This window comes from Lineus longissimus, chromosome 9, assembly GCF_910592395.1.
Source record: "Lineus longissimus chromosome 9, tnLinLong1.2, whole genome shotgun sequence".
In the NCBI taxonomy this organism is placed as follows: Eukaryota; Metazoa; Nemertea; class Pilidiophora; order Heteronemertea; family Lineidae; genus Lineus; species Lineus longissimus.
In genome coordinates this window covers 9,958,053-9,971,727 of record NC_088316.1, presented here as the reverse complement: position 1 = coordinate 9,971,727, position 13,675 = coordinate 9,958,053, and the positions used below count along the sequence as shown (strand labels likewise).

General features: G+C 42.1%; 1 protein-coding gene across 1 annotated transcript in view; it reads right to left on the bottom strand.

The window, feature by feature from the left end:
* Positions 1-12,339, bottom strand: part of LOC135494025 (gamma-aminobutyric acid receptor subunit beta-4-like) — a 98,585-nt gene extending 86,246 nt beyond the window's left edge. Inside the window, exon 1 of the mRNA XM_064781776.1 lies at positions 12,254-12,339. The gene's annotated coding sequence lies outside the window, so the exon portion shown is untranslated. The remainder of the gene's footprint in view (positions 1-12,253) is intronic.
* Positions 12,340-13,675: the final 1,336 nt, after the last annotated feature.

The following is a 13,675-nucleotide window of genomic DNA, read 5'->3' as shown; positions in this document are numbered from 1 at the left end:
ATTGCACGTGTAATGCATGTATACTGTACACAAATGTTCGCGGCAAGAATGCTCGAACAAAATGCCGTAAATGTGGCGATTTACTAAAGCTATTCAAGTCTGCTGTATTGTAACCCTGTTTAATATTACTGAAGTGAATATCTATACCCATTTAAAGCCGATTAAAACTATTCAAGGACCAAATCTCACCTCGCTTTCCCTCGCTTCAAAGCATCGTCTGCACACACAAACCTGATAAGACAGCAATTTTCCTTACCGAACCAAAATAGTGCGCATAACATCCCTCAAAATCAATTTGTTTTTGTAGAATTTTTTTCAGACAAAGACCTTTAAATGCACCATGACAACCTTCTTTGAATTTTTGGAATAAATGAAATGGCCAGGGCCATTGTGCTCACCTCATGTGAAGGAAAGATGGATAAAGATCATGGTATTGTGTCATGTAGTTTTAGGTTTGATGTAGGTCCAAGCAATTACAATTTCCCCAAAATGGCCAATTTACAGTACATTTGACCTCTGTGACCTTGCCGGTGTGTTCATCCACCCTGGAGGCCAAACGGCAAATCAGATCGGACCAAACTTCGGTACCTTAGATCACCTGACCAAGGGGTACATGTGTACTTAGTTTGTGATCAAAAGTCATTGCGGTTAAGAAACGTGCCATAGTTACGGCCTGACGGCCAATTTACGCCATTTGACCTATGTGACCTTGAAAAGTAGGTAAAATTAAAAACCTGTGTGACATATACTGTATGGTGGTTAGATGTACTAGACTCATTTTTGCGTCGGACTGGGCTTTCATCGATCCCAGTCAGCTCACAATGTAAAGGACCCGCATACACGTTCGATCCGTTTGAAGGATCAAACAAAACGCTTATAGATCACATTTGCATAAACTCGCTACTGCTTGAATGTTTGAAGACATGTGAAGTGGTGGAAGATGTTGATCCAAATACATCCGACAATTTAGCCCTCCATGCAATACTGAAACTCAGTACCTCAGAAACAAAGGATCATTCCAATGAGGAACCATTGGTACAGCGAAAACGAAAACGATAATGGAAGTATTGCGCCAAAACTGATTTCAGCAAAATAGTACAATACCGGCAGGAACTGAAGCGCCAGTTGCCCGACATAAGTCAGAGTTATTTCTTTACCAGTCGCGACATTGACAATGCGTATCAATCCAGTCGTCAGCGCTATGTTAGTGGCATCCGCGCGAACTATACCTGAATGTGTGTTTCGAAAGAATATCCGTCCAAATTGGAAGGAAACGCTCAAGCCACTTCACCAGAGAATGCGCGACGCCCGGCTAGCCTGGACAGCAGCGGGTAAGCCCAGGGACTCAGACTCGACTGTCTACAGAGAGTATAAAGAGAAGAAAAGTGAATTTCGCGCAGAGTTTCGCCAACAAAATGCAAAGCTACAACAAGAGTTCTACCGGAAACTTAATGAAAGCGCAGAAATTGACCAAACCAAGTTTGGGAAACTGCTCAAAGCCAACCGTCGGACCCCAAATAAACTACCGCCACCGATGCGCTTTGACGGAACAATCTTCTATAGTTCCACCGACATAACGCGTAAATGGGCGGAACACTATGAAACGCTCTACACACCAAAGGTGAAACCGGAATATGACGCCGCCTTCAAACGATTCGTGGATACCAAACTAGAGGAAATGATGCGAGAATCGGCTGCCAATCACGACCCCTCATTGGACGCCCCCTTTACCACTGAAGAGCTAAAAAGTGGGATTCGACAGCTAAAGAACGGGAAAGCCGGAGGGCATGGTGGAGTAGGCAACGAACACATCAAATATGGCGGGCATGCCCTTCATGTCAAAATTACAGAACTCTTTAACCTGTTCCTCAAACATGAATATATTCCGAGAGATGCAAAACGGGGAGTTATACATACACTGTTTAAAGGTCATGGGAAGAACAGGAGTGGTCCGAATAGCTATCGGCCTATCACATTGTTACCAGTCTTGTATAAGTTATTTGAAAGGCTACTGCTGACTCGGTTGCAAAACTGGACCGCAGACAATAATATTGTCTTTCCGAACCCACAGCAAAGCGCCTATCAGAAAAATCGCAGTTGTGTATCCACGTCATTTGTCATGATGGAATCGATATACCATCAGATCGAAAACATTCTAAAGTGTACGCTTGCTTCTTGGACACCCGTAAAGCCTACGATACCGTCTGCATTGAAGGTATCCTGTATAAACTATTTCTGTTTGGTATAAATGGGAAATTCTGGCGAGTTCCAAATAATTGTTATACAGAAATAGAAAGCTGTGTCACAGAAAACGAATTCTCCTCGCCGTGGTTTGCGCTTAAACAAGGCGTGAGACAAGGTGGCGTCTTGTCAACGTGGCTTTACTTGTTGTTTATCAACGCGCTAATAGACGAGCTCGACGACACCAGAGACGGATTAAACATTGATAAAATAAACTGCGGCTCACCGTGTCACGTAGATGATCTCACGTTGCTCTCTCTCGCCAAATGTGGCCTTGATAGGATGATGTCATGTTCGTTTCGGTATTCAGTCAAGTGGCGCTATGACTACAATGCCGAAAAATGCTGTGTTATAGTTCAAGGGGAAACCGCTGCGCAATGGAAGCGAACTAAAAATGAAAGGAAATGGGCGCAAGGTAACCAGTCGGTCAATGAAAAATCCTCTCATGTTCACCTCGGGATACTAGTTGATAAATACTTAAAGTCTACGCAGCGAACTATTGAAGCTGCTCAGAAACTGAAGAGCCAAGTGGTTTCAGCCCAATAATAAGCCACAACTTGTACAGAACGATTTGCCTTCCCAGAGCTCTTTATGGAGCTGAAATTTGGTGTCAGGAAATTGCTCTCTCAGAGCTGTTAATTGTAGAAAGAGCCCACCTTTACTGTCTTAAAAGGATGCAAGGATTTAATCGGCTAACGAGCACAACCGTGTGCCAAGCAATGATAGGCAGTCCTACGCTACAGTGTTACTTGGACAGAAGGTGTTTGCAATTTTTCGGGCAACTTGCAAAAATGTCTGAAAATTCCCTTCCTTTGAAAGTTCTAAAATTCCGATATGCCAATATGGTCGAACGTGCGGATAAAGACAGTAATAAAAGTTTAGGCTATGTTCCAATCCTCGTAAATCTTATGGACAAATATAATTGCCGTGAATATCTGACCGATTACTTTGAATCGGATACATGTAGCTTTCCAGATAAAGGAATCTGGAAAATTCTAGTGAACGAAGCAACATTACTGTTTGAAAATAAACAATTTGTGTTAGACTGCCAGGAAAATGGCCATCAGAGAATACTGAACATTGAAAAGTCTCTAGACTTTCCGTCTATGCTCTGGATTTGTGCAAAGAACGATCCGAACTTAGCATCAAATTATGCCTTTCTGGCAAAGTTGTGTACACTGCGTGTCGAACCAACCGAAAAATCCTGCGAACAATGTAACAGCGTCTACACGGACCCTCAAGTTCACCCTTTTTGTCAATGCAATGCCTTTAGCAGTAACAGCTGGGAACGGTTTTGGGACAGCATTGAGCAAAAATGCGACGCTAATGTTAGAAGCGAACTCTGGAATGTGATGGACAGTGATTTGGTCGAAACATTGCTGGGGAGGCAAACAGATAGCCTCGATTTTGATGAAATGTCACAAGTTCTGGGTGTTACTGCCGCCACCTGGCGGGCGTGAGGCGAAATAGTTCAGAGACACCTTTACTTTAATTTCTTGATTTGTCTCGTGCAATTTTGATTTGTTGCTTGCTGTAAATAACTATACATTATTGTTGTTCTGTAATCTTCCTACAAGGAGGAAATAAAGAAATATATATATAATCACATTTTTAAGGTTTTTGGATTTTGCCCCTGGTGGTCAAGTGGTGAATCATATTGGAGCGAACTTCGGTCCCTGAGATCACCTGACTAAAGGGTACTTGTGTACCAAATTTGGGATTGCTAGTCATTGCAGATTAGAAACGTGCCATAGTTACATCCTAATGGCCAATTTACGCCATTTGACCTCTGTGACCTTGAAAAGTAGTTCAAATCAAAAACTCGTACGATATGTGATGTACCTACCATAAAATCTTTATTGAAAACGGATCATTAATAGGAGACATATCACACTTTTTATGTTTTCAGTTTTGGCCCCCTGGTGGCCAGACCGCACCGAAATTCAGTGTCAGAGTAGCTCTGACCTAGGGGGTTTATGTGTACAAAGTTTCAAGTTCATAGCACTAGCGGTTAAGAAACGTGCCACAGGATACGACGACGACGGACGACGACGGACGACGACGGACGACGATGGACAATGACGGACCACGACGGACGACGGACACAGGGCTATTGCATAGACTCCCCTAACGGTGAGCCAAAAAGCCACAGAAAGTCATATTCTTTTGTAAAGAGCTTCTTTACCACATTCAGATTGCATTAGCGGCCAATTCAAGCAGTGAGAGTAGGACGGCGCCTTGTCACACTACTATCACTGCGCAGGGAGTATGAGTTTTTAGATGACGAAGAGGAAGTTGGTTATTACGGTAATGATAGAAGTATTTCTTGGGTCTATCGGGACATCAAACCCTGCAATATGATATCAACAGCCATGTGGAGAGCTATATTGCTGATCGACAAACGTGCAATACTTTGATGATATCATTTACATGTGATGTCCATTTTGCCTCCGGTATTGGCAGTGTTTCACAGAGGAATATTCTACTCACTGTCTATATAGTATATACAAAGCCAGAACAGTATATGCAATGCAAGAAAAGGCGAAGCCGAACCTTTTAAATCAATCCAAAATAATTTAATATTCATATAACGGTTTTCATGTCTATCTCCTCCAGGAAAAGGGAGGAGATGCGCGTGCAGACAGATTCATGTGCTGCAATACCTTAAGGATTAAAGGGAGACAATAGGGCCGTATTGACGACAGGAAAAAAGCCACTTGCGATTCGCTTGAATCCGAATGTGGTCTAAATTTTTCCCGTCTAAATACATGATCCGCATCAATGTCGTCCCATCCGGATTATAAAAAAAACATCGATCTAGGTAGTTTTTAATCTAGATGCATCCGAATCAAAAGCGTCGTCTAAACCCAAATGGATACCAAATCCGGATTAACCTAGGCGCATGCGCACTTACATATATATTTTTACACCTCCGCAAGCAAAAGGTATTGGAGAGTTCCACATCTACAGAAATCCGTCAAGATGAGACCGGATTGCGCTGATCGTTTAAATGCGCGCATTTTTTTAGACCTGAATGTGGTTCGATCGGATCGCATCCGCATCCGATCCGAATGTGTTTTATTCGCCTGCCATCTAAATGGCCCTTATAGCTAAGAGCCAGGTAGGCAATACAAAGTTGCTCAATGTCGCCAAAAGGGTGTTTCCTATTTCAGAGATTATTAGGAATATAATAATAACCTAATCAAACACAATTAAGTTCCAATGCTGTTCATATAATTCACCCGAGGACAACCTATTTGTCCCCCTCCCCCCCCCCCCCCCCATAGCGGGGGAACTATTATCCTAGTTACGAACGGGCAACTCCCACTTACCACATCGTTTTGCACAGGCCTAAAATTTTCTAAGTTCGCATTGGTCACTCATAGTAGCGGGCGGATGGCTTTAAAAGAACAGACATAATGCCGCTGGCTATTACGTGTAGGGCTACCAGTATTTTTATGTCCGCGCGCATTACCGTGGGGGATTTCATATTTGGTTTTCATCAATATACCTGAGTTTGCCAAAGACAGGTTTCAATCAGCTTTGCTTTGCAGAGAGAAGACAGCGCGGATGAATTTACTAGCCCTGATGCGGGTTTTAGTGATTTCCGTTTGGACGATTTTCATTCTTGTTGTGAAGCGATGGATGAAGAGAACGAGTTAGGACCACGTACCTCGGCGAAGGTTGCAAGTGTATTCCATGCAACAGAAAATTTACTATTTGGATGAGTATTGGCTTGCCCACCTGGAGGGATTGGCCACGCATGCACCCTACCAGCTTTTCCTGTTTCCGTAATATTCGGGAAGTAATATTCCGCGAATGGATCAGGAATGAAGATGACCTCAGACTCACTTATGAGGAGAGCCAGCGAATAAGGCGTATGAGGCGGTTCCGGCAACTTGGAAACGGACTTTGGCCGGAGGTTGAAGGCACTATAGACGAATGTTCAGGGACAGAAGAACAAAGGATTTCGGAAAGACACCCCATATCGTATCGCCGGTCAACACGAAATTCGAAGAAAATCCAAACAAAGCCGCCCAACTCGTTGTTGAGTTTCAGGCGCTGATTCGCCATCAGATGCTTGAAAGGGACATTCCCAAAAGACACCTCCTCAATATGAGTCAAACTTGTGTGCGGTATGAATATTCACCGAATTACACCATGGACTAAAAAGGCCTACTGACATTTAGGACATCCGAAAGAAGGTTGCACTGTTACCCTGGGTGTATCAAGTGATGGAAGAAAAGGCATAGCGGAGGTGAACTTCCGCCGAATTGTGAGAGATGGAGCGGTTATGGCAGAACTGAGGGAACACGTGACAGCAAACGTACTGGTAACCTCCAGTCCCAATGGATGGGCGAGAATAGAGTTATTGGTGGAATGGGCTGAAACAGTGCTGAATGACTTCGTGCCTGATGGTGAAAACTTTTTTCTCGTCGTGGACCGATACCCTGCCCACCGTAACGAACGTTTTCTGTTAGCTGTGCAGGCCATCGGAGGAGAACTTGAATTCGTTCCCGACAATAATGTATGCGTTCAAATGCAGGCTAAAAGCCATCTGGAGAGCCTGGAAAATTGGATACACTGATGAGAACGGACAATGTCCATTGATAACCCGCCCTGAAGTTTTACGAATGGTTGGCCTCGCATGGGAGCGCATCGAGCCCGAAGCTATATGGATAACTAGGTGTGTCAGTCTTTTAGTTGCAGAAAATGTAGAGATTAATCTTAATGACTTGTGAATTGAGGAAGAGGACGATGTAGAGGGTTTACAAATTTTGTCAGAGCCAGAAGATGATTACTGAATTGACATGCACAATGTAGAAATGAATTACAATCAATCGCGATTCTATCGGTGTTGTTCGTTTTGTAATGCTGATTCTACCCAATGCCAACTAAAAAGAAATGCAATAAAGAAAGTCCTTAATTAAATAGCATTTAATTTTAAGGACTTTCTTTATTGTTCTTTACGGATTTCCTTTCAGGAAAAATTTAGTGAGTCATAGGGCAAGCAGTCAAACTATTGAAATTCAATGCGTTCCTGAACATGATCTACGCACAAGACATGCCACCTTTCAATAGCAAATTATTGCGACCTTTAATGAGCATAAAGGTGACATTCCACGTGAGAGTTTTCTATCAGAAGTTCACTCTGAGACACTCTCAGACACCAAGTCGCATGTGGACAAGACGCTGCGAGCAGCTGTCCGAGAGCGATCAATAAATGTCAGAAGTGTTTAGCTGGGCGATCTTATGTCATGTGGACGGACCAAAGGTAGGTCATTTCGGACACTTTTTGTTATGTCAGATAGTGCTCTCAGTAAATAGGACTGGTTCTATTTTGCAATAAACTTCCAGCAAGTATTCAATGCATTGGTCATTTGGCGCATATGCATAGCTACCAGCAACATGGAAGCAAGAAAAGAGTGGAGTCGGAACGACACGTTCCAACTGATAGCTGTGTTTGAGGGCAACCTGTGCCTATGGGATGTGCAATCTAATCTCTACAGAAACAGGGGAAAGAAGGCGTTGGGGTGGAAAGAAATTGGGGCAGTTGTGGAGAGTGATGTTATAGAATCCCAACCAGTATTGCCAACTCTTCGAAATCAGCTGCTGTCATGTGCAGAAAATTTTGAAGATGCTTCGGATCTTCAAGGAGTAATTCCTGCTGAAGAGCATGATAGGCCCCATAGGTTTCTCTTCTCATCAGCCACCTGTGAACCCAGATCTTGTGTTTCCTCTTCGGTTTCCTCTTCGTTTGTAGAATAATGTACACCGCTGCCGCGGCTGCTACCTCCGCTCTCTTCGAAGGCAACATACTAAATGACCTTTCCCAATAGGCCTAACTCGCACGTGGAGGGATCAATGACCGTCCGATGGCTGTTTTCTGACAGTTTTACTCTGACGTGGAAGAAGCTACGAAAACATTCTCTCGAGAGAAACTCGCGATAGCTAGAAATCATCTCTCCGATAGGAACTGTCAGTACGATTTCCTCGCACGTGGATGGATCAAATATATTCATGTCGACAGTCACTGAGAGAAAATGTCGACACTTTCTCTCACGTGGAATGTCGCCTTAATGAACGCTCATTGAAATGGTTATGGTTATCCAACTTTCAAAGGCAAAAATTCGAACTGATGACAATAATAGTGGCAGTACATTACTTAGCAAGTTGTGTCACATTCTCATCCGCCAGAACATGGTTATTTCGTCCTGTTCATTTCATCAGCATTCAAATGACCACACATACCCCCTACTGAAATCGGGAAAAATCTGGCCTATGCGCATGAAACGATGTAGTAAGTGGGCGTTTCCCGTATATGACATAAAACTATTTCGCACGTCGTCCCTTTTTATATATCAGGGAGGATGTCAATTGGCCGCAAATGTTTGGAAAGACATAGTAGGCCTACAATGAATGGTTGGGTGTTCCAATTGAACAGAATAATTCTTTTAATGGCATAATATGTTGAGTTGAATAAATAATTTTTTTCTCAAACGCGATGCCCTACAGGGTATGTAGGGTAGCCAGCCAGTAATAGCACTCATCATGTATTCACTTATCTTGCACGTCTGTCACTTGATAACTAAAAACATCTCAAATAATAAGCACGGCTCCGTAACTACTTCATCTAAGCCGTTCAAAACCCAATATCATCACCAAAACCTGATTCATTTAACCTGCGTCATTAACTCAAAATATAGGATTACTGAATTTTCTGACAACAAAGATTAGCTTTTGTCATTAAAGGAAAAATATAGACAGCAGCTAGGCAGGCAAAATGAAGTTACACATAGTTACCAATAGGGGTCTCTCATATATCACAGTGGGTCAAAATGATTCACGTTTGAACGAGGAATATATTTATTGCGGAATCTGACATGACCAAGGGCCCTTACAGTGTATATAAGTCACCTGAAGATGGCCAAATTAGCCACTCAGCTCCTGCCTATAGTTCCCCTTTAAATCAGCCAATATCCCCAATGTTTCTCATTGATTAATGAGATACAAAAAATATCCACCATCTGAAGGTTTCATTCTCTTCTGCGGTATGCATTTGGATTGTATGTACAAAGACGACATGGCTACAATCTTTATCAGGGGCATCTTATAAAACACTAAAGAGGAAAATAACGTTTTTCTATTGATTATTTTTGCAGGTTGGTTCGAAATATCGCGCCGCTTATTTTGCCATTCCCTTAATTATTGTCCATGTTCGTTCATCCGTGTTGTAGTTATATGGATATGGGATAGGATAGGAAGAGAAACTTCGTCAATTATATATACAAGTCTATCCTCGTGTAACCACTTCAAGGCCGTTTGCAATATCACAGTATTGCTGAAGTACGTTCTCAGGGAGCAGCCTCTCAGCACAGCGGATACATCAAGCACGAGTCGAGCCTGATTTCCACTTAAGAGCAAGATATCCAATGGAATACAAACGACATCACAGGCCATCATTCGTCACCCTATTAGCGCAAGTCCTCTGGGTTAAGAAATTTTTTTGCTTTCCCAAATGAACTGGATCCGTATTGTTACCCGTGACATGGCCTCTTTACAAGGACAAACCATCTATATGTTCGAGGAAATTAGAATTCACCATCAGCGACATGTAGGGAAAGAAATTGGCCGTCCGTGTGCAGCGATCAATGCGGACCTTGTATCCCCTTCCTCCTTTCAGGCGATCGACACTTTGTCGAGACCAAAAAGTATCTTGTTCGAGCAAAATTTGACCAATCACCCTGGATGTCGTCACTGTTCACCACGAAACCACCTAGTTTCTAATGCTGTAGGAACGGTGCTCATATCCAGATAATCCCAAGCGAAGGTGATGAACGCCAGGAGATCACGGTCACGACCGGTGCGATGTACCAATATTGATAATTTACCAGTAAATCACCAGAAGAGACGAATGCAAAGTGTGCATAATACCAAGAATAAATAAAGACTAGTCTTCATCAATAATTAATAATACCGCCCTAACTTTCTCATTTGAGAAGCCATATTGGCAATCGGACCCTCAACTGTCTCTGACAGGGTTCAGCAATATTTCGCTACATTGCATTCTTCGCCGGAAAATCGACATTTCACAAATACGATCGACAGAAAATCGAGAGAAGTATAATGTAATTTCACAGTATTTCAAGTCCATTTCAATTATTTCAGTGCATTTGTAGCTGCATGGCGTCTCTGGCTGATCATTGGTATAAATCCGTTGCTCCATTTTATAACACACAACATCGCCAGAAATCACTGACATTCAGAATTTCCCGCCATTTCTACTGCCGCGAACGAATGACGTCATCTGTCACGTTCACCTGGCCCTAAGCCCGAGTGCCTAAGCCCATGGAGGGGTGAAGGCCTTCGGATATGCCAAGTGGTCTCCTATTGACCTAGGCTACAAGTGCTATTAGGACCCCCTAGACATTTGCCCCCAACTGAAGGACTCGCTACCAGTACCAGTATCACTGCAGCGCCATCTACAACACTGTATATACCGCGTGTATTCGTTGAACAAGACGGCTAATCGGGTCCTAGATCGAGGTTGGTTCACTCTGATGAAGGGTATTTTGAGACTGTCCCTTAGATCAGGTGGTTGTCATGTGACAGCCTCGAATTTCATACTGGTAGACGCATCTCGACAACAAAATACGGTCAGAAAAAGGGTTTCTGGGGCTGCTGAGGGCCTCAATTCTCGCTACCAGGTTCTCAAATTTTTCACAGGTTAGCAAAATTTGATGCACTTTGTTACTAAACTGCAAGATAATCGTATACTCTAAAAATAAGATAAAAATAGAGCTGATAGTTCAGAACGTTTCCCGTCTGATTCGATTTTGGGGCAGACGCTATTTTGTATTGGGACGAGGAAAGAAAATCATTTTTTCTTCCAGATTTGGCTACCAAACTTTGCCAGAACACTGAGAAACAAGGCCAATTTTCGTTTCGCTTAGGGAGCAGATTGCAAAAATGTTTGAGCCTCAATAATGCATTTAGTTCGGAAAAATGTGAGATACAGGTGTTTTTTCGACAATGAGATTTTGGGGTGACAAAAAACGACATGGGTATTAAGCAGGACCACATTTCTTAGCTCATGTATGGATATTCCCCTTTACCATGATGACCCGATTGCTCCTAATCTGCGCATGCGCGATGTATTCTATGCCCGTGATTTCTGGCGATGATGTCCTTTCTGGAGCGTAGTATCGACATAACGTCAGTTAAAGTGTAGGATAAGACATTAGACAAGTCGGTGACTCTTATGATAACTAGAACCAAGTATATGACTACCGTTTACCTCCTTCTCTGCACACTTTCCAGTTTTATAAATTTCGTGATTAGGGCCCATTTCACAGCGACGTATTCTAGCTTGGATTCTAGCATCGATTATTCAGGGGCAAAAGAATAGAGGAAAGTTCACTGAACCTGACCCGGACAGTACCCTGATTAACCCTGGCCGGCCCTAAGCTTGACCCTTACCCCAATTTCTTGACTTATGATTAGCTCCTCTCTGTATCCAATGTCCGGCATTTTTCCTGGTATGTTACATAGGAGATATCTCTTCGAAATCCTCAATTTGGTCTTTCTCGTAAAGGGGGGACATAGAGCCCAGAAAGTATAGGAGGTTTTGAACATAGAATCCGGGGAGCATATAGAACCCGGACTCTTCATGACTGTCAGAACATTTATTTTAAAACTACAAAAATCATGATAATAATGAAGTCTAAACAGAAATGACAGACAAGTTTTAGCCACGGAAGAGCCGAATAAATGAAGCCTTCTCAGCCTGCCTCCATTATGCTTTATCAGTAGCAAAACGCAATCTCTTACATCCGTACAAGTATAACGATATAGTTAGGCTATCAAACCTATTTAATATTTGAAATAAACTTGAATAAACCTACATATGTACGAACATAACTTTCTAACAAAACGAACGCAACTCTAGCCCCCCCCCCCCCTCTTAAGTCCCAAGATTAGTTTAAAAGAAATTCACATAACGCTAACCTACCTTCGTATGTGTATAATCCTAAGAAGTAGTGTGCAATCATTATCGTTGTGAAATAGAAATAGAAACTCGACGTCCAGGACACTGCCTTATAGCACTCTTACATTAGAACTAATCGATTTCTAACAGCAATCGACAAGAGTAGCACCGCCGCCTGGCAATCGAAGCCACCGGTGTTGAATGGCATTTCTAAAAACATATCACAGTTGCACATTTTATCATTTTATGACCGCATTCTTCTGTCTGGGATAGAGCCTCATTTGCGTGACCTGCTCTCTAACGAGGGACCAACATACAACATCGGGTAATTCAGAAAAACGCCTGTCTTTTATAGTTTTATAACTAAACGATGAACGAACAGAAAGTATCTAAAATTTGCGCACATAGGTTCAGCAATTATTATGTAAATTTTAGCACGGTTGCTATTGTATCTTTAACAAGGCCTTGAATTTTACAAGATGTGTGAAAAATTTCCGTATCAAAATTCACGTTTTTAACCAAAATTTAGTCACGAGCAGGCATGCACAACAAAAGAAATTTGATCAGCACATAGTGTTCACTTCGATCCTCGTTATTGCAATTGTTAAGTGATATGATACGTTATTGGTGATATAAATTACTAGCCATTTATGACCCGAACTTATTACTAACATCGGTTATTGCTCTAATGACGCCATCATTCCCAACCATAGACATGATAAATAACGGTGTTTGCAACTCAAAATTGCTCCGGTCAGTCTGAAAGTATTATGTAAGGAATTGCATGGATATCATTCTAGGCCGTGTCTCTACTATATCATTTATCACAAATGCAATAATAACAAATACAAATATGGACCATTTTTACGCGTGACTCATCTGTAAAACCGAAATACTCAGACTTAGCGATGATGTCACATCAGTGGCAGCCAATCATGTATCTGATAACTTTACTAGTAAAATAGGCTATGAAACAATCAAACATGTTTGAGGCTAAAGTCTATTTTTTTTCTTTTAGTGTTTTGTGGTCCCGTGGCTTTTAACCCAAAATTTATTGCTGGCACTTTTTCAGAGAAAATGGTAAATCACTGATACGGTGATATTTCAGGCGTCCTTAATATAACGTTACTATTTAACATATATAATCGCCACGGTGCTGCAATTAACTGGCGGGATGTAGAACTCGTCATTAGAGATGTGTATGAATTGTATTTGGTCGCCTTCTTGATACGGAACTCCAAAGAGCAGTTTTTTTCAGAATAATCTGATATGATCAGCGTCGGCGTCAACCACAACACTTTGACTTTCCAATTCTTAAAAGCGGCAGGCAATCGTAATAACATAGATTTTTCTGATGTTACAAGCCTTTACGGTCGATCGCAGCAGAGCGTTTTACTACATTGTACTTATTGATTGCACAGTTGGTTAACGTAAATTTGTTTTTCT